Source organism: Pimephales promelas, chromosome 3 (genome assembly GCF_988280905.1).
Source record: "Pimephales promelas chromosome 3, fPimPro1.hap1.1, whole genome shotgun sequence".
Lineage (NCBI taxonomy): Eukaryota > Metazoa > Chordata > Actinopteri > Cypriniformes > Leuciscidae > Pimephales > Pimephales promelas.
Genome location: NC_142771.1, coordinates 15,774,773 through 15,798,580, shown reverse-complemented (window position 1 = coordinate 15,798,580; position 23,808 = coordinate 15,774,773). Strand labels below are relative to the sequence as shown.

Sequence of the window (23,808 nt, the reverse complement as noted above, 5' to 3'; positions counted from 1 at the left end):
ATTTTAAAATTTTTTGTTTTTCCTTTTTTCATTTTTATTATTATTTTTATAGTTCTATATAGCTTTATCTTCTGTATTAGTCATTTTAACAATTAAACTTAAACATATTTATCAAGCCCAGGGCAACATTTCTAATCTATACTGTTTTTTTTTTTTACTTTTTAAGTTTAAACTTTTTGACTTTTTACGTTTAAAAAACAGCATCTAACATGTACCCTAGGTTTTATTAAATTTCAGTTTTATTTCATTTAAATAATTTGCAATAGTTTTAGTTAACAAAAACAACCCTGGTCAGTCTTATCATATCAGATTTGACAGTTGTTTTAATAACTTTCTTGAAGCATTGGACCAATTTGTATTGTGAATAGCACTATACAAATCAACAGAAGTGAAATTCAGTTATGGCTACTAATTAAAGCATTCAAATAAAGAAAACAAACAAATGTGTATATTTCATCCTGTGCATTTCAACATTTCGTAATTTGAAAGTCAACCTATTTCTATTATTTCTATAGAAGTCAATATGAAGAATCACTGAGTCAATGACTGTGCGAGATGTGCTTATATGACGGATCTGATTCCTGATTGTGAACAGGAGCAGAAGATGGGTAGCATTCAGGTGAGTGAGTGAGATTGCTGTGTGTCTGTGTGAGAGTTGTGTTGATTCCATGACCCGTTCAAGAAAAATCTGTGTGCAGACTCATATAATCAGTGTTTAAATTGAACCGTTTGAACAGAACTGTTTGCAAATGCATAAGCCAAGAGATAAAAGAATATTGAGTTGGACTTCCCCATTGGCTTCTTTCCTGCAACTCTATTGTAAAAGACCAAAGTAAGCTGAATCTATTCAGATGGTCTTTATGGAGGCTCAGATGCATTTGATTGGTTCAGTGAATATCCACAGGTACCACAATTTTAAATTAGCATTCGGTTTATATAACATGGGAACAGAGGGTAAATGTGATTGTGAAGTCAAATTGATCTGTAAGTGTGGAATAGGTGGTTGTTAGTGTATGGGTGTATTGTTCTATTGTATAGGGCAGGTCTTTGGGTTTAGACACTATTCAAGGAACCACAATCATTGGTCATTTTTTTAACACCCACATAAGCTCTTGCAGCTAAAGACGTCATTAATAGATTTTTGTGTAATGTGTGTGATTTCCACCAGCCTTCAAAGACACATGAGTGCAGCACATGTGAAAATGACCCATGCCACAGAGACAAATGTAAATGTAGCAAATTAACAGTTCCAATCATTCCATCATTTTAGCATTAGGTCATTGTAATATCATTCTTAAACGTTGCCCAGATGATCCGAGTTGGCCAAGAATCCCATGATGAGAGATAATGCATACAGGTTTGCTGTTACACCTTTTTTTTTTTTTAATCTTTCATTTTTTTTTATTAGTGATAATGAGTCTGCACAGGCAACTCTATCAAACATATTCGGAATGCGATTTGAAATGTATATAGATTATACGAAAAAACAATTTGTGAACAATATACAGTGTTAGGATTATTTTTAAGGTCACCAGACAAGTAGCAATTGTACCTGGTTTAAAAAGACACACAACTTACAAACAGAAAAATGAAGGAAATGTAATCAGTCATAGAGCGTAATTAGACCAGTGCAGTGAGGTCAGGGTAATTTGGCTAAAACAGGCTGACAGTGATACGACCCAGACTACTGCAAGTATCATTTTCAACACATTTCTTCACCCGTTACCCTCCAGAACACTTTACAAAAGAGTAAAGTCAGCGCAAGAGTCTTTACATATGTTGTGAGATTTGACCTTATAAGGTGGACTTTATAGGACGTGAAAATTAGCATTCACACAGGGCATACAGACACATTATATAAATGAAATATGTTTTATTATTCCTCAATATGCTCTTTCATTAATGTGTTTTGAATCATATTTTCTGGTATAATTTGAATCTCATTTAGGTGAATAATGGAGGGCACCACTCAGGCCCATTATGTTCTCAAGAGGACTAATTCAAAAACACTGTCCAAAATATAAATGCTGATTTGCTTAGCTTAAATAAATGTGTGTTATTGTGAGTACAAATTTGACAAGCTAAATGACAACTAACCATTAAGGCTTTTTTCCAATTTTTACTAGCATAAAACATTTTTTTCATGGCATTGCAACTGACTGGAAATGAGAAATGTATGCAACAATATCTATTTGTGATTCTCCCCTTAAAAAAAGCTCTTTGTTTTGTGATTGGAAGGAGATGAACAATCCAGTTTTTAAGGCATAAGATTTATTGTCGTCTTCCTTCAGAGTTTGTCTGCCAACAAGGAAGATTCGAAGAACAAGTTTTTGCATTAGTCTGTTGGAGGTTTTCGTTTCATTGTTCATGTTGTCAGTATGAATTTACCAATCATTTAAACACAATATCCCACCTAAATATATTTTGTAATCCTATTTTCACATTATTGAGCCTGAAGCAGTGCATTCGTGTTGGGTAGAAACTCTTTTTTCTCTAAGTCACGCTGTGGCCTCTGCAATATACAGTATGTTCAAAGCAAGGATGGAGCAGCTTTGCCTTACTCTTGACCTTAAAAAGCCACTTCAACAATGTCAATGAGCTCTTATGTTCTTCTGAGACAGGTCTGAAAGCCATGATGTATCCCAGAATACATCTCTTCGGCTGCTCATGGACTCCAATTATGGAGTGATGTAACTAAGGATGTCCATTACAAGCCTGGTTATTCTCTGTCACACTCACTCCAGATTTGAAGCAGGTCTTCAAGTACTTCAAAATCTTCAAGTAGTAGTCATCCTAGTGACGTGAGGACTTTTGTAAATAGTTTGCAAGGTGATGGTATCCTAATCATAGTTCACACTCCCTGTATTCTGCTGGTGTGCCACTAAATCCCAGGGATAAGCTTCCTAAGAAGGAGTATTATTCGGGATGCTGCTTTGGTGGTAGTTGAATTTATCATTCTCTAGTTCACTTGCAAGTTTGAAATATTATTTGATCATGAGCGCGGTGAAGTCAATTGAACGTAGTTTGCCGTGTTTTAGAGCATTCTGCAGAATTCCAGTGGAGAAGATGTGGAAAAGAGTCTGCAGATTCTGCTCATGAGAAACCGCAAAAAGGAATACAGCTATATTATTGAATAACTACTTGCTGAAGGAAATAGTGGAAGAAACATATTTCTTTTCATATAGATAGGGTCACATGATCAGATTCTCTTACGCAAATGCAGGGAAAATGCCTGGGTCTTTGTCAGGGACTAACATTCCAGTCAGCATGAGCCAAACTCCTCTATGAGAACACAATATATTTTACTTTTAACTTTTTTTCATGCATTCTCGAAGCCAAAACATTAAAAAGCTCAATAACTATTTATTTTAGAAGTTATTTTAGCTGGAATCACAATAAAAATCTAGAACAAAACCTTGTCTGAAAGTTTAAAAATAATTTTAAAATATTGATGGATTTACAGGACGTACATACACGGACAGGATACTATAAAAAAATGACCTCAAGATAAGTAGATGATTAAATAGATTTTGCTAAGCCATTGCTAGGGTGCTCTGGATGTTGCTAAGGCTTTGCTATGTCTTCTGGGTGGTTTCTAGGGCATTACTTAGTGGTGGAAATGTTTTCTGGGTGATTGCCAGGGCATTGCTCAGGTGTTCTGGGTGGTTGCCAGTGTCAGGCCATATGCTTTTCCATACATCCCAGCTTTTTGCTTTAGTTTGGTTTCGGTTCTGTGTCAGGGTTTTGGCTGTTCATTTACACAACATAATTTTGGGGACCTGAAATGCAAGCTTTTGAAATAGGGTTTCAAAGTGCAATTTAAAAAAAAAAAAATGTTGTAGTCTCCATGTAAACACCAAAACATGAATTTGTGAAAACGGTGACGTCATGCACATGAGTATTACGTGGTGCACAGTGTTTCTTTACAAAGTGACATCGCCTACTACTGGCCTGGCATGAATAATACAGCATTTTTAGTCATTTTCACGGATCCTTGTGAACATTGTCGTCTATACGAGGAAAAAAAAAACATTTTTATGTTAAGTACATTATTGTCATGTAAATGTAACCTTATTTTCCCTGTGTTCTCAGTCCTGTGGCAGATCATCATAAGTGTTCCTCCCTTGTCCTGTCAAGTCCATCTGCCTGTCCTGTTTCCCCCCACAGGGTAGCATTTGTTTGTTATTTTGTTGTATGATTAAGTAAAGACATACTCTGCATCTCTGAATCCTCACCTCATCCCTTGATCAACATGACAGCCATGGCTTTTCTAGAGTTGCTAAGGTGTTGCTACAGTGCTACAATGATAGTTTTTGATTTTTTTTTTTTTTTTTTACAATCTAGAACAAGTCATAAAAACCATGAGATGTATGAAAAGATTCTGCAAAAGTGTTACACAGTTGCAAAAGGGTTCTGGGTAGTTGTGTAGTTCAGTGTACTTCTTGTCTGTTTCTATGGTTGTTTAAGATATATACTATAGATAGAGAAGCCAGACATAACTCTGATGTATTCACTAATATAATGGATGACTGCAGTCATGGTTGTGCAATGCCTTTTTTTTTTTAGATGATGCTTAATGTTGCTCAGTACCCTGCATTTAAGTTATTCTGAGAATGCATGAGAAATAGGAACAAAGAGTTGAGTGAAAAAAGGGCAGAAAATAGGTGACGGGGGAAAAAATGGTTATGTGTGAGAATGATTAAATAAGTCAGCTCCTGGCGGGAGTACAAACCCAAGTGGCGATTGGCTCCAGGAGGAGTCTGTACACCACGCTCATGCATATTCCATTCTGTTTCTCTATAAGTCATGGTCTGTCACCTCCACATGTCTCCTTTTGGGTGTTGAAGTAGAGCTGGAGAGTTAAAATTGCCACATTCCTCCTGGGTGATCCACTGCTTTTCTTTTTCTTTTTTTTTTTAAATCCGTGAGGTTGTGTAAATCAATGGGCACACCTTCATAGCGACACACCATTCCAACCTGAGTCCGCACGATATTCACACTCCATCTGTCTGTCGGTTGATCCATTAGTGCTCATCAAGACAGTTAACACTGAACAAGTCAGTTATCATTTTAATAAGTCAAGTCACCTTTATTTATATAGCGCTTTTTATAATACAGATTGTATCAAAGCAGCTTCACAGTGATAACATGAAAATAATACAACACAGATCAATAATTGTTGAATATTAAATGTCCACAACTAAGCAAGCCAAAAGCCAAGGCAACAGTGACAAGGAATCAAAACTCCATCAGGTGACAGAATGGAGAAAAAAACCTTGGGGGAACCCAGGCTCAGTTGGGGGCCAGTTCTCCTCTGGCCAACGAAGGAACAGTGTGTGATTCAGGCAGCATTACAAGTCAAATTAGATTGGAACATTTAGAGTATTTATCCATTTCCATCTGTTTGGAAGACGAAGTAATCACGCCGGTAAGGAGATGAATTGTTGAGGATCAGTGTCGATGAAGCTCATATTTTTTATCCATAGTGAATTACGCTACACTTATTAAAAAGTAACAATGGTTGTTTCATCGCTCACATTAGATGGAGATCAAACCAGCCACCTTCTTTTTATATGGAAATTTGTACTGTTTATATTGACGTTTTGTACAGACAACTAGGGTGACGCCATTACGTTCGTTTTGTCATCTTACGTCCGCCTGAGAGGACGCTACTTGAGATGAACGGTAAAATATGTCAAGTACTATATGCTCAGTTAGGGTCTGCCATAACAGTTGGACTAAGAGGAGAGAACAATTGAACCAACAGTGTTAAATTCCGGCCAGTTGATAATACCTAGAATATTGAAATCGACTGCAGGCGGTAGATCCTTTTCCTATTTCGCACCAAATCTCTGGAACAATCTTCCTAACATTGTCCAGGAAACAGACACACCCTGTCCAAATCAAGACCAAAAACACATCTCTTTGGCCTAGCATACAGACTCCTTAATTCAAAATTAGGCGGCATACAGTAGTTTAGATCAGCCGGAACCGGGAACACGTCACGTAAATCCTGATTTACCGGATGCACATCATAAGAAGGATGGCGTCTACGCTAATATTAGTCTCTTCGTTTATCCCGAGGGACCCTCTATGTTGGACGTGCGCCTGGACCCATCCCGACTCATCCTTAAGTGCCGGCCTCATCGGCACTGATCCTCAACATCTTGTCTCCATACCGGCGTGATTACTTCGACTTCTAAACAGATGGCAATGGACAAATACTCTAAATGTTCCGATCCAATTTGACTTGTAATGCTGCCCGAATCACACTGTTCCTTCATTGGCCAGAGGATATCTGGCCCCCAACTGAGCCTGGGTTCTCCCAAGGTTTTTTTCTCCATTCAATCTCCTGATGGAGTTTTGCCTTGGCTTTTGGCTTGCTTATTTGGGGATATGTAATATTCAACAATATTATTGATCTGTGCTGTGTTATTTTCATGTGAAGCTGCTTTGAGACAATCTGTATTGTAAAAAGCGCTATATAAAGGTGACTTGACTTGACTATACTTTATTTATTTTTAAGTTTTCTTTATGTCAGGGTTAGTTTAAATATTTCTAAAATAACAATAACTTAAATAAAAAACTTGGGTGAACTAACCCTTTAAGCTTTGAAATAAGTGATTCACACATGTATATGTATTACAAGGCAGAAGCAAAAGTGAATTGCACACTGGCAACGGTGGACAACACTAAAACAGGCATTCCCTTGGTTGCAGACACATTTGGTTGAGGATTACCTTAGTTGTTCCTATGGTTTCATCATTCTATGTAATGTTCTCCCAGGGAGACGATGTTTGCTGTTTGATCACTCAGTGCACCCATAAACCAGAAGCTGCCAAAACATCATTGTGGTTTGTCATGTCATTCTGAGGTGTACAGTTCATCTCTGTTTGCTTCACGTCTAGTATGCAAGGTTTTGAATAAGTAAAAACAGTATCTGTCTCAGTATCACTATCAGTATCTAGCAGACAACAGTATGATGTAGCTAAAGAGGTTATACTTTATTTATTTTTAAGTTTTCTTTATGTCAGGGTTAATTTAAATATTTCTAAAATAACAATTACTTAAATTTAAAAAAAAAAGTTAAATCATTTTGTAAAAAAAAAAAGTCAATGGAATGTCCTATTTTGGCAGTTATGTAAATGTGTGTGCTTGTGAATGTTATGAAAGTGAATGACTTCAAATTGTTCTCAGAAAATCAGAAATGATCAATCAGTTGACCACAACAGACACAAGGAACAGTGATCAGTGACCGAGATCATATTTCCTTATTACTGCCATTTTATGTCCAATGCATACACTGTCCGTCACACACAATATTGGAAATATGGCTTGGAAATCTGCCCTGTGAATTTAATGAACTATTAAATGACAGTGATGATTTTGAACATGGACATTTGCGAGAGCTGGCTTCCTGTAAACACACAGATGTATTTCTGGGTGGCCGTGTGTGATAGAGGGTCAGCGCTTGTGCGCTTGCGTGTATGTTGGTGTGTCTTGCGGTAAGACTTTGGTTTCCTCTGTTGACTGAGGGCTTTATTGCAGAGCTATTGTACCCAAACATTTTCTTTGGCCTGTGATTCCAGATCCACCACAAACAGGCTCTCATTGCCAACCTTTGTGTTTCCTCAGCTGGGGGCTAACCTCTATTAAACTCCCTTTTATTATAAAGAATCTCTTGCTCTCCTTCTCTCAGTTCTTTTCCCTTGATCATTCGGTAAAATACACATTTCTGTCTCCATATTTCTCACAAAATGGCTTTCTCTCTGCTGTAAAAATACAATGTCTACTCTTGCGTGTCTGAGACCGATTTGGTCGGAAACTTTATGCTCGTAATGCCTGAGTAATGTGGTTCAGGGATCCAGACTAAAAATAACCATAAAAATACTGTGGGCCACTGGCTCCTAAAATTAATGCATTTAAGAGCAAAATTACTTTTTGAGATGCCAAATTACAGAATCACTCAATATAGATGGTTATGAAGCAAATGTTCTTCATTTGGACATATCGGCAAAATGACTCACAATTCAATGAGTCAGTTGTCAGCTCAGTACCTGCTTGATCAGTGAGCGAGTTGTTAGAGTGATTTAAAACTGTCAAGTTCAAGATTAATATGCAAGTCTTTTTGACTGATTCATCTAAGAGTCATTTGTTAGTTACAGGTTGTTAGACAGCATTTGATGTTTTGTGCAACAAGGAGAATTCAGCATGCAATAATATGAATCTGTGCAGAAAACACTGTTGTACACTCTAAAGATTCATTGTTTTAAAACCAAATATTGAGTTTCCCAATGGCAACTAGTTTTTAAATTCATGCATATTTATTTTTAAATGGCCATTCACACCAAAGATTACTGTAACAATAACTATAAAATTGTATAATTGTTCTAATTTTATGTGAATAAGGCAAGTCCACAACTATAACAGTAATGACAAGGAAGAGTGATATTATTGGAATCACTTTCAGAAGGATTTCAACAAAGTCTCATGAAAGTGCGTATCTATACCACGATTGTCATTTCTCGTGGCATTTATACGCCAAAAATGTTTTTTTGCGTGCATATGCTACGTACCGAAAACCCCCTGGGTAGGTTTAGGGGGAAGGGGGGTGGGGAGTTCGTACTTATTATACGCCAAAAAGTGTGTATCATATGCACGCGGAAAACACGTACCATATAGACACAAAAACTAGCTTGAAATGCCATTCGTGCTATAGATACGAACTTTCATGAGATCGGGCTCAGGATTTTTGAATGATGATCTTTGTCTTTACCTTCTTCGTCTTCTCCTTGTTTGTCTTCTCTGCCACTAGTTAGCATTGTAATGGTAGATTTTAGATATGAATCATATCTAGTCCATGGGTGTGACTAAATCTAGTTCAACCTAATGTTGTTATTGTTCATCGTTTTCGTTAATAGAAATGAGGCTGAAATAAAATAAAATAAAGATATTTTGCCATGGCAACTAAATGAAATAAAATAAGTTGAAGTTGAATACTAAAATTACTAAAACTAAAATAAAATAAAAAATTTAATTAGAAATTATTTTTAAAAGATGTTTAAATAATGCGAAAAATGTACATTACAAATTTAAAAGGTTTTAAATCCTAAAATGTATTTTCAATATTAATTTTAATTTTAGTTTTATTCATTTTGGTTAACATTATTTCATTAAAGGGGTGGTTTGCTGCTTTTTTTCGGACAAAGGGAGATCGGAGTCTCGATCTCAGCACCGCGATTTCCCGCAATGGGAACATGAACCATCCACAAAAGTTGCTTCAGCATGCACTCACTTTTCCGCCCTCTAACCAGCCATCAACACACAAACATTTAGAGATTTGCCTTTTCCAAAGCAAAAGGCAACTAGTGCGTGCATCCACTTCCTTATTTATACCCGCAGAATTAGTACTCGAAGACGATTGGCTCCCTAGCGTGATCCCCAGTAATTCGACGTCGACTACATCCTACGTTCTCGACTGAAAGGGAACATCCTGGTTGCTCATGCAGAGTGTGTGATGTGAGTCGCGCACGGCAAATTCCATTGGCTCGTTGAATAGTACTCAAAGATGACTGGCTCCCTGGTGTGATCCCATTCAGTCGACATTGACTACGTCCTCCGCTCCCTTCTTCAAGGAACAGTGGGTTGCATATGCAACCAGGACGTTATCAATATCGCAAATGTAATAAAGTTTTTCATATTTATTTATTTTTTAAATGTAATGCACATTTATTATGCTATATCATTTGATATTACTTTGCCAGCTAATGACTAAAGAAATTAATCAATGCTGCTGAGAGGATGTTTCTGATACAGCATCTGTGGGAGTGACTCCAAATTTGTCTTTCTTTCTTCTGATCAATCTCTCTATATGTTCCCCTCTTTTGTAAAGTCGTGGAAACAGATTTTTTTTTCTGTTGCTATGGAACAAATGGAAATACAAAAATGATATTTGCTGCCTGTCCCGTTCACCGCAGAAGTTTTCCCAACTATGACAATTTCCACTAGGAACTTTTCACAACCCGGAAATGTGAAAAAGGGTCCATAATGACTAATTGATTTGTATCATGGTGCTACAGTGTTCAGACAGTCAGCAAAAATCAGATTTTCTGCATATCCAGATTTAATCCAGATGGGTTTTTGAAAGTCTGGACTGATGTAAACCATGAATGGAGGTGGTTTGAAATGCGATTCCAATCAGATTTTTACAGATGCGTCTCAGTCTGGTCGCTCTGACTGCTCAAATTTGATTTCAAACCACGCCACTCTTAGCGCGACACACAACGATAACGCCAAAACTGGTGATGAAAATGCCAGAAGTATTCTGTGTTCAAATGGTATTTCCAAAGATTTCTGCATTTTCCTGTGCAACATTTGAGTTCTGTATCTCAATTCGACAGGGCGCTTATTTGGGGAGCGAGATGATGCACCACCATCTTTTCTGCATCTGTTTTGAAAGCCTCATCTCATATTTTGGTAGGCCTATATGTCGTTGCCAAAGCAAGAGATCCAGGTTGGTTATGTCTGTGCAGTGTGCACACAAATCTTATTTGATCACAATTAATACTAGTTGAAGAGTTCAGATGCAAAAGCCTCTAAATGCCATTTGAAATTTTCTTCTTTAATGATGATTTTTATCAAACTTGTATATTTAAGTTCAGTAATTTCACTTAAATAACAATTAATAGGTAATTATCATTGCCATTTAAGTGAAATTACTGAACTTAAATATACAAGTTTGATAAAAATCATCATTAAAGAAGAAAATTTCAAATGGCATTTAGAGGCTTTTGCATCTGAACTCTTCAGTTATAGGCTGTACTAATACTAATACTAGGCTGATACTAATACTAGTACTAATGCTAGGCTGATTTGCCTGCAGTCTTAAACTAGCCTAAATTATCTTTGAACTAAAAATATGTGTTGTCGATATGTACCCATTTAAAAGAAAAAATCATTTTAAATTATTTGCAGTTGTAATTTTTTTCTTTTGACCCATCTACTTGGTTATTGTTGTAATAAATAAGGTCTTATGAGGCTTTGCTTTTGAGCAAGGGTTGATTTGTATAAATCACATGAATGTTTCTTATTCTGAAAGCTGGGGAAAGTCTGGATTTATATCAAAGTTTATAGAAAAGGTCAAGGTCACAAGCACTTAACCTCTCTCATATAGTGGGGGAGTGCACATCTGTACTGCAGCTTTCCAGCTGCACTCGTCCCTAACCTTTCCTCCTTCCCTTTCTCCACGTTTGGAAATTTACAGGTGTTAGGTCAGCTGCTTTATGTTGTTATGATATTGTTGAAAGGGAGTTTTGAATTTCCCATGACTTCTTCAAAGAGTATCATCATAAAAGCACTTTACATTTGATGGTATGTTCTCTTAATATTGTTTTAACAGACGTTATGAGAACATTTCTTAAAATTCCCTTCTGCTTTTTGGGAATTTGTATAAAACTCAGATTTACAAACCAACTAGATTTTTATATTTCACCAAGCTACTTGTAACATTTGGTGGTTTTAATATATAAACGCTCTCATATATTCTTGAGCACGATCTTCAACTCTGAGCAAGGTTCAATGTGTCTAACCTTTGACTTGAAGGAGGAGGATAAATTTACTTTTGGCTATAGGGATATGAAATGGGGCATCGGAAATAGATGTTGCCTGGGGGAAAATTTAAAGTTGTAGAAGTGGCAAAAGCTCCCGTTTTGAGTAATGTGGAGAAATATGAGGGTGTGAAGATAGATGAAACAAGGTGTTCAGTCAAAAGCATAACATTTTAATTGAAAAGAAAGTAATGTACGAGGTCTGACCATGTAGGAGGTCAGAACGCACTGACATAAGAAGTGATTTGGGCCGATCAGAAGCCGTCAAAAAAGCAACAGCTCTCAGCCATTCATAAAATTGTGACGCAGATGATGCGTTTAACTCAGCACTGTTTACAAATGTCTTTAAATAGTAGTGATACCGAAACTAAAGCGCTTCTCCTCGTCTTGGCGGATGAAGAGATTTGTAAACAACTTTAGAGGTCACTTCCGGTTAATGACATCATCACAGAGTTTACCGCTATTTTGAAACTGATGTGTGAATGGTCAACCCGATCTCACGACCAAATCGTACTATTTCGACGAATGATTAAAAAGTGGCTAATTCGTAACAATTCATACGACCTCACTCGTACGAATTAGTACGATTTTGCTAAATCGTACATATTTTACGAATTGTCCAATTCGTACGAATGACCTACCCCTTACCCCGCCCCTAAACCTACCCATCACGTGGGTTTAGACAAATCGTACGAGTAAAATCGTACGAATTAGACACTTTTTAATCATTCGTCGAATTCGTACGAATTGGTGGTGAGATTGCATAGGAATGGTATATTACCGCTAAAAAGCCAGAATACTGTTGCTTGTGTGAAGGGCACATTTTTGAATTTACTGTTAGAGTCATTCTCTCAATTTTACGGTAATTTACCGGGATTGCTGTGTGAAAGCGGCTATTGTAACGCATTACTTTTGAAAGTAACTTTCCCCAACATTGGAGGTTTAAATAGTATAATTTTAGCAAGACAACTTGTGAAAATGTGTTATAAAGAGTAATTCCCTTCTGAGAGTACTCTCTTTAGTTCAAAGAATATGTGTAATTTGCTGATGTAAAGTGAGCTATTTGTCCATGAAGTGACTGATGGATGAAGTGCTTATGGTAAAGCTCAGCAGATCCTGGCCCCGTTCCCGTGCGGTCACACCTTCACATCCAACTTTCCTCTAGCTAACATCCCGTTTCCTGTTCCAACACCTCACCAACTCCGTCTTCCTTTTTTTCTCCCACACATTCCCTCACTCTCACTCTCACTTGTCTTTCCTCTTTTTTTCCCCTCTGACTATCTCTCTCGCTTCCCTCAAGGTCAGTCGAGAAGCCACAGCAATAACGCAGAGGGTGACACACAGAGCTTTGAAGTGGTTTTTCAGGGACAGAATCACCTGGAGTTGTGAAGTTGAATGTAAGGACTAAGGTATTTGTTCTGGTGCTGCTGTGGTTATGGGTCTCATGGGTGGCCCCCACGGGCCCTTGAAGATTCCAGAGAGAGGGAGCAAACGGACAGGATTAGGGCCAGGTCCAGCCAGAAGTGGAACTAATGGGTCCATGTGTGCACAGACACTTCTGAAGACCAGATGCTGAGGGGAGAGGAGGGGGTCTCATTCTCTCAGACCATTGTTCCTCAATAGAGACAGGAAGTGAGAAGGAAAGTAAAAATAGTTTGAAGTAGTGTGTAGTTTAATAATACTCTGATGTTTGATATCACCCAGTCATCACACATATACTACCAGTCAAAAGTCAAAAATGCTAATTGTTTTTGAAAGAACTCTGTTATGCTACGTATTATTACTATTTAAAATAGCACTTTTTTATTTTAATATATTCATTCATTCATTCTCCATACTGCTTTTATCCTTTGGAGAGTTGCAGGGACGCTGGAGCCTATTGTTTTAACCCATTTAAGCCCACCGGCAACTATAGTTGCCGCAGTGTATAGTTGTCATTTTCCTTGTGTAAGTATTTTTCTAGATGTTATCCATGTTGTATGTCGCAATGCCATGCAAGGAAACAACCAAATAAAGGATTTCAAGGAAGAAAAAAAAAAGGTATTCACTTCCTTCCTGTCACATGAGGCTGTCAACTTCCTACCTCTTTTTCCAGGAAGCATGGCGAAGGCAAACCCTCCCAAAGAAAGCTAATTTTCATATTACTAATAAGTATTTTTTGTTGACATCTATATATCTAAATAATCATGAAGGTCTCAAGAATCCTCTAAACAAAACAAATCTTACAATAGATCTATAGTTTTTTGTATAATTAGTCAAAAGTCCAAGCGGCAACTATAGTTGCCGGTGGGCAAATGCCTTGTAAGTACATATATCATGGGGAAATGGGGTATACTGTGTTAATAGGTTAATAATTCAAGGTTATTGGACTTGTTTAGTGCATAAACATAACTTTACCCTTGTATGCACTGTTATTGTAGTTTTTTGCCATTTTCTCAGGGCAACAAAATGTAATTTTGTAACAAATTTTGTACAAATTTTGTACAAATGTAATTTGTTACATTTTGTAACAAATTACATTTTTGATATATGCATATCTACATATTATAAAATCATAATTATAACAATATAAGTTACTTTTTGTCAAAGTTTAGCAGTTTTTGTACTGAAAAAATCAGTTTTACAATAATGTTACATTACGATTAGAATCAAACCTGATCAGGATGTTACGAAGAGAAAAGTTGGAGTCTTTAGAGTTTATAATTTATTTTGAAACATCTGTTTTTCATATAATTCTAAAATTTGTGTGAAGTGTGCCACCAAATTTCTGTGTTCTTTCTGATTTTGAGGATGAATTTTGTCCATTGACAAAAATCATTTGATTCTATAACATTATTGAAAAACAGATTTTTTTCCAGTACAAAAAATGCCTAAACTTCGACAAAAAGTTACTTTTATTGTTATAATTGTGATTTCATAATATCTAGATATGAATACAACTGGAAAAACTTGTGAAAATATGTCTTTGATTTAGTCAAATAGCAAATCGCAAATAGTGGAGCTCTGCAGCCATCTACAGGTTAAAGTGATAATTTGTTACTTTTAAAACGGCATTTTCCAAAAAATTGGCAAAAATCTTACACTAAACCATGTCAAATTATCCATGTTATCCCCATTAATGAAACTTAGAAATGTGGGTCAAAAAGACCCCAAACAGCACACAAGGTTTAAGACAAATGGATTTGTTGTTTGTTGTGTTTTTATATTCAAGACATTATAAGCTATAGATTCTGCTTTTTTTGGGTTCGCATCAAACATTCTTCGACTTTTATACACAATAAATTTGTTTAGGAATAAAGATTGATCTGTTGAAACCAGTTATTTTGAGATAGATGCCAAATGTTCTCCTCCTATTCATATTTAACATTGATGGGGTGCATACAACATATTTGCCCACCGGCAACTATAGTTGCCGCACATTCAAATACGATTTTCAAGAAGAAGAAAAAAAAACCTGAGGAAAATAAATGCAGAACATGTTCACATAGGACATTATTAACACGACTATATGCATGAAACCATTCAGAAAAAATTGGGCACAAATGGGTTAATATATTTTACATTTTATGAGCTGAATTTTGTCAGCATCGTTACTCCAGTCTTCAGTGTCACATGATCCTTCAGAAATCTTTCTGATATGATGATGCTGAAAAATCAACTTTAGCATTGCAAGAATAAATCGCATCTTAAAACATATTCAAGTAGTAAACAGTTATTTTAAATTGTAACAATATTTCACAATATTACTGTTCTGACTGTATTTTCAATCAAATACATGCAGCTTTTGTGACCAGAAGAGACTTTCAAAAACATATATATATATATATATATATATATATATATATATTTATACGTATATAGCAAACTTTTGACCAGTAGTGTATTTTATATTTTTGTGGGTATGAAATATAAATTAATTAATGTATTAATTTTTATTAACCGCACTATCCAGCTTATTTTTAACGCAAAATGGATGTGTCTGGCTTCCTGTGTCATTCGCTTCCAGTAATTTTCAGCTGAACAAAACAGCTTGCTATGCCGCTTGATACTATTTCTTACCATACTTGGCTAGAAATGCCAATTTGCACTTACAAATAGTTTTACCGTTTACTGCAATTTGTTATTCTTAGTTATTTCCCTATAGCAAATTCACAGAAAATAGTTTAAATATCAGGGTGGATAAAGCTGAAAATAAAATAAAACTGAATGCGAGATAAAATCCACAGTAGGAGGAACAGTAAACATTCACAAGTCACAAGTGACCTTCCTCTGTGCCTTGATAATTGAAATGAATTTTTACATTTTTAAAATATGAGACATTATTGATTTAGAACAGATGATGTATTATATTTTCCTGTGGATGAGTCAGGTCTTGGCTGGGATGGGGTATGGGAGGTGGTGTTTTTTGGCTGAAGGGTTCTTCTTTCACTTGGATTAATCTCTCTCACCTTTTTCCTCCGTCTAAAAAAAAAGGTCCAGATAATGCTTTCTGACTTAATGGCCTATAGCATAAAAAATAAAAAAGATTAACATTTATAATCCACCAGCTGTTGGAGCGTCTTGAACGTGCAGCTTCAGGCTAACAGAGGGCAGCGTCTTCCTGTGGTAAAAATACTAAGTGTTAGTCATTCTTTAATTATATAAAAACATTGATGAACTTTCTCAGTGAATATCATATTAATACAAAATGTTTGAGGACAGATTTTTTTTTTTTTTTTTTAATTGATGTGGTAAAAGGTCCTTTTCCAGGACTTAATCTATCTCGTGTACTTTGCTGGCAAGGAACTTGATCAGAATCCATCTGATTTTTATGCACTTCTATGCGGTCATCTTTTTCCCATAATACTTGTCTTAACACTTTGTTTTAGATCATAGTTCAGGCTTGACATCAAATCCTGAAAATCTGGGAGCTTTTAAGCAGAATTGGGATCAATCAAAAGGTTTCTACATTCTGGCTTGCAATGATCAATGCCTGACTTGTAACACTTTACAAGTGCAGACTTTGGCAAAACAGGCCTGAAATCTTCCCTTAAAGCATTGTAGTAGCTAGTAACAGTTTTATATTGACATTTAAGGCATTTTGCTGGTGATCCAATATTTTGCTTGCTCTTATCCAGAGAAAATTACAAACATCTTTATAGTGTTTTCATGTTAAATCTGGCATAGAAGGAGAGAGAAACTCTGACACATTTCAAACAGGTGTCATGATTACGTTTTCATGCATCTTGGCGCTTAATGTGATTTTGGCAAGTAGGACATGTTCCTGGATCAATGTCCTGGAACAAAGTTTTTCTCAACCAATCAGATTTTCGGGATAAGGAAGGAGTTAGACCTGGGATTAGGAACTTTAGGAACATTAACAAAGTTATCAATTATGTCCCAATAGGTTTATAGGTTAAACATGGCTAAATGCAGTGTTTGCTTCAAAGTATGTCATGCATATCTCAAGCTCTTTGTTTGGGAGGGATGTGAATGGGATGGTGATATTTGTCAGGCACCAAATGGAGATGCGAGCGCTCTGTTCATCGTCAGCTAGCAGAGGACATCGCCTCCCGTATGTGTTTATCAGAGTCTATCCCCTGTTACGCTGACTTAAACTGAGGCAAGGCCAGATGGGAACTATTACTATCCCTCTCAGTGTTTCAGTCTGCTCTATTGTCATTACAAGATACTGTACACTACATGTGTATTGCTTAAGCAGTTGTGGGTTAGCTGAAGAAAAGCATAAACTGTAAACAAAGCAAGAAAAAAATATTAGTAGTAAATCGAGGTTACAATAAGAAGTCAGAAAAGTAGTCCACAGTACATTCAGAAACATTAAATCATTTAGGCACTGTCAGAAAGTATTTATTAACCCTTGTGCCTTCCCTTTCGTTATGTTCGTGGCTGAAAACAGCCACCTCTTTACACTGCTGTGAAAATGTATCAAATAAATATTTTTTTCAATTTTTTTTTTTTTTGCATAAATCTATTAATCAACCTCAGTCCTGATCAAAACTACTAAATATTAAAAAAAAAAAAAATCATGTTTTTAACTCTTTAATTGCCAAATTCATAAATGATGTCACCGATTTGGGGGGGAAAACACACACACAAAATGACTTATTTTCAATATACAGTAAATTATGATTGCGAACTGGATTTTTTTTTTTTTTTACCTTTTATCAAAGAGGTACATTTTTTTAATTTTTACTGTTGATGGAACCATTAACCCTTTAGACAAAGGGTTAGAGAGTTCTATGGAGTATAATAGCATATTAAAGTGTGTGTATGTGTGTGTGTGAGTGTGAGAACTCACCTTGATGTGTCTGAGATCACTATTATTATGATACTTTTCCATTCTGGCTAGTTATTATTTTTCTCGTAGTGTTATGATAGCTAGTTCTAATATGATACAATGTTTATATGGGAGAATTTGTTCTTAAAATGTCAGGAAATGTGTCAATTATACAATATCAAAAAATATATAAATGACTATTTTGAATATAATAAATGACTATTTCAAATGCCATTTTGAATTGAATAACTCAAATTCAAACACTCCTAAAAATAAAGGTTCTTTATTGGCATTGATGGTTCCATGAAGAACCATCAACATCCATGGAATCTTTCCATTAAGGTTCTGGTAAAGGTTCTTTTAGATTTTTAAAATGTTTTTTTTGCACTAAGGAAAATGGTTCTTTTAAGTAAGGTTCTTTGTGGAGCCAAAAATGGCTCTTATATGGCATTGATGTTTTGGAACCAAGAGATGACTGACTTTGTGTTGATGCTATCAAGTTTGCATATGTGCTTCTTCTAAATGCTAGCTATAGGATTAAAGAGGATGATAAGGATGAAAGTTTAAGTAGGTGTTGAATTTCTAATCTAAATTCGTTCTGCAAGTCATCCAGAGGTCTCTCGTGCTGATTTCGTATTCATCGTTTGAGACGTCAGTCCCGCTGAGAGAATGTAGTGTGAGTTCTGATGTGATGGCCAACATCAGGTGAAAAGAAGCATGATGCAATATGAGTCACCCTCAGAGTTGACCGAAATGAATTCAACAGCAACAAGCCAGCCTTCATCTACTGTTACACTCCCTCCATCATCCAGAAGGGCTGGCAGAGAAGCAGAAAGAATGATGTAGGAATGTCGGAGTGAAATCCTTTGGCAGAACTGGGTCTTGTTTGCACAGTAAACCTCACAGTCTTGTGTAGCGCCATGAAGGGAAATGCCCACATTGTTGAGTTGGGAGACCCTGGTTACGGTGGAGCGAGGGGCCTCCACCAGGCAAGTTTGGAGAAACAACAGGATGAAGGTCAGCTAATATAGCAGTTAATTCCACTTCCCTGTCCCCATGGCTCCCAGCTGGGGTTTATTTGAAGATCCCAGACGTCAAAGTCACCGAGTACTTTGTTCGGCAAGTGAGTGCCGCAGACCAGTGCCAATACTCGGGAATATTAATGCATTCTGATGAAATGGGGGTCAATAGGGATTGCCTGTGAAGGATGGAAAATTCCATGCTCTCACCGTACTGTTGTATTTCTGTCCGCACTTATTTTGTAGTTGTATTCCCATTGGGCTGTTAATCCAACAGCGCTTGACAGTGGACTTAACTTTTTTTTACAGGGAACACTCCGATCTGATTTTTTTTAATGTCCAATGAATCATTGCGTTAAAGTTTTGATCTTCTCTGGACCTGCGCTGCACTTCAGTAATGCGTGGTTTGATTGGTTAGCTTTTTTCCAGTGGTTATATTCCTTGAAGATCTTTCAGAGAAGATCTTTTACTTGTACTATTGTAGTCATGTCACCTAAAGGCTTTTTGAGCAAATATGGATAAAACGGCTGAAGAAATCCCATAGACTTACACTTAAGAATTCATTATTTGAATTAACAAATATTATAATGAGATTTTGCTTCTAAAGTATATGTTATTTTAAGAATATTTAACATTTTTACTGAACTGTTGCATATTGGCAATTTTTTTCATGGGCGAGCAGCACTCGTGATTTTTTTTTTTTTATGTACACATCTTTTTATTTAAGTCTCAGAGTAAAAAAAGGTAAATGTGACTTTTGCAAGTTGATTCTGTTATTCATATTCTAGGTAAGGAATAATTGACTTAGGGCCATTGAATTATTGAAAAATAATGCACACCCTCTGGTATGCATTATTGTTCAATAATTCAACGACTGAGTCAATTATTCCGCTTATACCACACCTTAAAATATTCTTCAGATCATGTATTTCAAGACATTTGTTAGGTTTTTGTCCTTAAAATACTCTTGTGTGTAGGACTACTTTCTTACGCATCTAAACCAAGCATCAGTTGCTAATTCCAAAATGTAATTTTGTAAATTTACAGCTAATAATGAGGCTTGAGCCACTGATATTAATGCAGTTATTAGAGAGAGAGTGAGAGAGAGAGGTAATTCAGCGAATTAATATGTGTCTCTGAACATTGTTTAGCAGCAGCAGCAGCGTCGTCACTAATAATAGTGAAACTGTTAGTTTATCTTCTCCAAGAACAGTGCTGTTATTACCTCGCTAGTGAGAATTGTCATGTAGGCTACCTTTTAAGTTGTTGAATTATTTTACTGACAAAATCGTCAGAGCAGCGCTGACAACACTTTTCTGTGCGAATATGTGTCTGTACTGTATCTGTGTGTGTGTGTGTGTTTGAGTGAGTGAAAGAGAGTAGGCTATGTGCTTTCTGTACATAATAAAAACTTAATTTTGTGGTAAAAAATATGGGAATAATTTGTCGTTTTTATCCTATTGTTTACTATATTTATTTGCTTGGACAGTGTCACTGTGGGTTTTGATTCTTTTGCTGATGTTATCTGTAAAGACCTTTGAAAATAAGTGATATGGAACTGTAATGCGGTCAAGACCTAGACCTACTTTAGCTGTGCATTTCCCTGAAAATAATTGCACACCTTAGAACGTTCGTCAGCCAATCAGATTCGAGCATTCGACAGCCCTGTAGTATAAATGTGCTGAAGTTACAGTTTTGTCAGTTATGTATAATCGCCCTTAAATGTTGTAATATGTCGTATTGTAAATTCCAATTCACCATTTTGTAGCAACAGTATTGGGTTATGAAATTATAGACCATTTCACAAGATGTAAACAACACTGGTCCAGAAACACTTCCTGTTTCAGTTTTTAACTGTTTTCTTTATTTCACATGTAAAGAAAACATCTTAAAGATGTTTGTTTAACTTTTTGATTCATTTTTAAATGTTCTGTTGGTTGTATTTTATCCCAGCTTTTATGTAAAACTGAAACAGGAAGTGCTTCTGGACCAGTGTTGTTTACATCTTGTGAATTGGTCTATAAGGCAGCATAAAGATATTGATATGACTGATAACTACTGTACATCAAATGGTACATACAGTATATCAGTATTTACATGTTATTTCATGTTATTATAACTGTGACATGGCATGTCATAATTGTGACTTTTTACTGTAATATAACAGTTTAATATAGCCAGGTCTGCATGCAGGTCATTCTGGTTGAAAATGGCAATTACATCAAAGTATTTTTGGTAAGTAACTGAGAAATCGCACTATTTGATCTTTAAATTCTTAAAAAAGGAATCAAATTAAAAGTGTATGTTGCATCCAACTCATGCTTTCAATCAGGTGGAAATGACACAAAATTATTACATTAAATTGTATTATTACAAATGTAGAGTCTTCTCTAAATTTGAATTTATAAAGTGCATAAGTTGTTGTTGTTTTTTTAGCACTAACACTTAAGATTGTATATACGGCCTGGAATGTGAAGAGCACATCTTAGTTGTCGTCCCACTGGCGAAACAAGAGCATCGAGCTCACACCTGCCTTTGCCCTTTCTTAAAAGCGTGTGAATGAAAATGAAGTGTGCTTGAGCATTAGCCAATTGTCTTTTTGGTTGTTTACTTGCAGCTGGCGAGAGCATAGCTATATCCCAGGGAATGGCTGACATATATAACATACAGGTCCTGAGGGCCAAGGGGCTTAATCCTGTATGGAAATGTTAATGAGATAAAAGCAACCCAACCTCACATTCCTGTGCGCGGTGAGGAATCCCAGCCACTCTTATGCACATAAGAGGCGGCTTTGTGCCCGTGTCTCGTAAGCCAGAAATTAGTACTGAAAGAGAGGGGGAAATGGAGAGAATGAGTGAAAGGAATAAGGGAAAAGGACAGAAAGAAATGCCAAGGGCGTAGGTGTCAAACACTTGGGCCCCTATTTTGTGTGCATGTGTATGTGTGGCTGGGTGAAGCGCTTGATATTGAGCACCTCTTTGAATCCTGCTCTGATTTGGACTCCATTAAGGCGCCTGGGCATTTGTTTCTCATGGAGCAATTCTCAAAGGCTTTGGGCCATTCTGTGAAAACGATGTGAGAGAAGAGAGAGCGAGAGATGGGGAGAATTAGAGGGGTGGGAGAAGGAGAACTGGGAAGTGCACATGCTCAATGTGTATTCGCTTTGTTTCCAAACTGGCGACAAGAAAGCGCTGAACCCTGATGCTCACGAGACAAGACACCAGAAAAGCATTGCGACTGTTTGGTTTGGTTTTTAAATGAACATTCGTATGGGGTTTAAAGAGGGTTGATGGCCTGCTTCTGCCTAACATGAGTATATGCTGGGGTGAATTAAGGGAAAATCTGGAACATTAATGAATAAAAAGTAAATAATAGGTTGAAAGTGCAAAACGTCCCAGCCAGGTAATCTTAATTCCTCTAGTATATTCTGTGTATCTAGCTTTGCATAAAGATTTCTGTCATATAAAAAGAAATCATTTGACTTTGGGAAATGTATATTTCTACATTCAAAATGTGATGCATGACTTTTTGCTTAGCTACATTTCAGAAAAAAAAACATGCCATCCTTATATTGAGGTGAATAAATTGCAACCGAGAATGTCAGTAACCAGACATCTTTCTGGTCCCATTGACTTCCATAGTAGGAAAAAAATATATACTATGGAAGTCAATGAGACCAGAAACTGTCTGGTTACTGATATTTTTCTAAATATCAGAAAATCGGCTCAATGGATTCGAAAATGGTAAAACCCAACTGTTTAACTCTGGGGGAGTTGTAAAATGAGCTTATTTCCCAAAAAAGCGGAGTATCCCTTTAAGGTCACTGTTTTAACATCTCTGTTTTATCTTGGGATGCCCATCCTGAGGTAACTGTAGGTTACTGAGGTTCCAGTTTGGATCCAGCCAATTATGAAGACCTCCGAAAATATAGCATTGGTGCATGTTGATTCAGAGTTTGCATCATCTGAAAGTTTTTGCGGGGGTTGAAACCGTCTCTTCACGGGAGTTAGGCTACGTCCACAATAATCCGGATACATTTGAAAAAAGGGGTTTTCGTTTAAAAACGCTCTCCGTCCACACTAGCGTTTTCCGGCGTTTTCCCGACGCTTCAGTGTGGATGAGAAACTTCTAAATTCACTTTACTGTGCATGCGTGAAACTTCATGAAAGCTCACTGAGATAATACAGATAGGAAAATAAATAATAATGTTATTGCACAATAACAGGATAATTTTATTTAGCAAAATATCTCACCATCACTGATGCGTCCATCGCATTCAGTCACCATATGTTTGGTCTAAAACGCAACTGCTCTCCTGTTTTGCCGCAGGACAGCAAAATGTGAGTACATTCTGTCATCTTTGCAGTGCTGTCCTATGAAGAATAGCACATATTAAGTAACATAGAAAGTAACATATTTTAGCAACAGTGTAAACATGAATAACACATAACTAGCACAATAGCAATAAACATGAATATCTATTGGTACTTCATGGATCACATGACTAAACTTACGTCATCGTTTTGAAATACCTCCGGTTTCACTGTCCACACTACAACGTGAAAACGGCGTTTTCAAATTTATCCACTTTGGAGAGCGTTTTCCAAAAGATACGTTTTTGGTGACTTAAAATGGCGTCTCAGTGTGGACGGAAGGCCAAAACGGAGAGAAAAATATACGTTTTCAAACGAAAACGTATTAGTGTGGACATGGCCTTATGGTGCGTTCTATTATAGCCAACGAACCGACTCGGACCTCGGATTTGACGTCACGTCCACACTTCAAGCGTTCTATTTGTTTAACGCGTCCGAGTCGGAGAAAAAAATGGACGCCACCCGGAAAGCTGTTATAATGGTAGCGCTGGCCGAGTAGCAGGCACTTACATTAAAACGAAAAAATATTATGA

The 23,808-nt window shown here is 36.6% G+C and overlaps 1 long non-coding RNA gene across 4 annotated transcripts in view; it reads left to right on the top strand.

Moving 5' to 3' along the window:
• LOC148981989 (uncharacterized) overlaps positions 1-23,808 on the top strand; it is a 75,273-nt gene that overhangs the window by 3,010 nt on the left and 48,455 nt on the right. For all 4 annotated transcript variants that reach the window (XR_016155083.1, XR_016155086.1, XR_016155084.1 and 1 more), the window contains exon 2: positions 516-619. This is a non-coding gene — a long non-coding RNA (uncharacterized LOC148981989). The remainder of the gene's footprint in view (positions 1-515; positions 620-23,808) is intronic.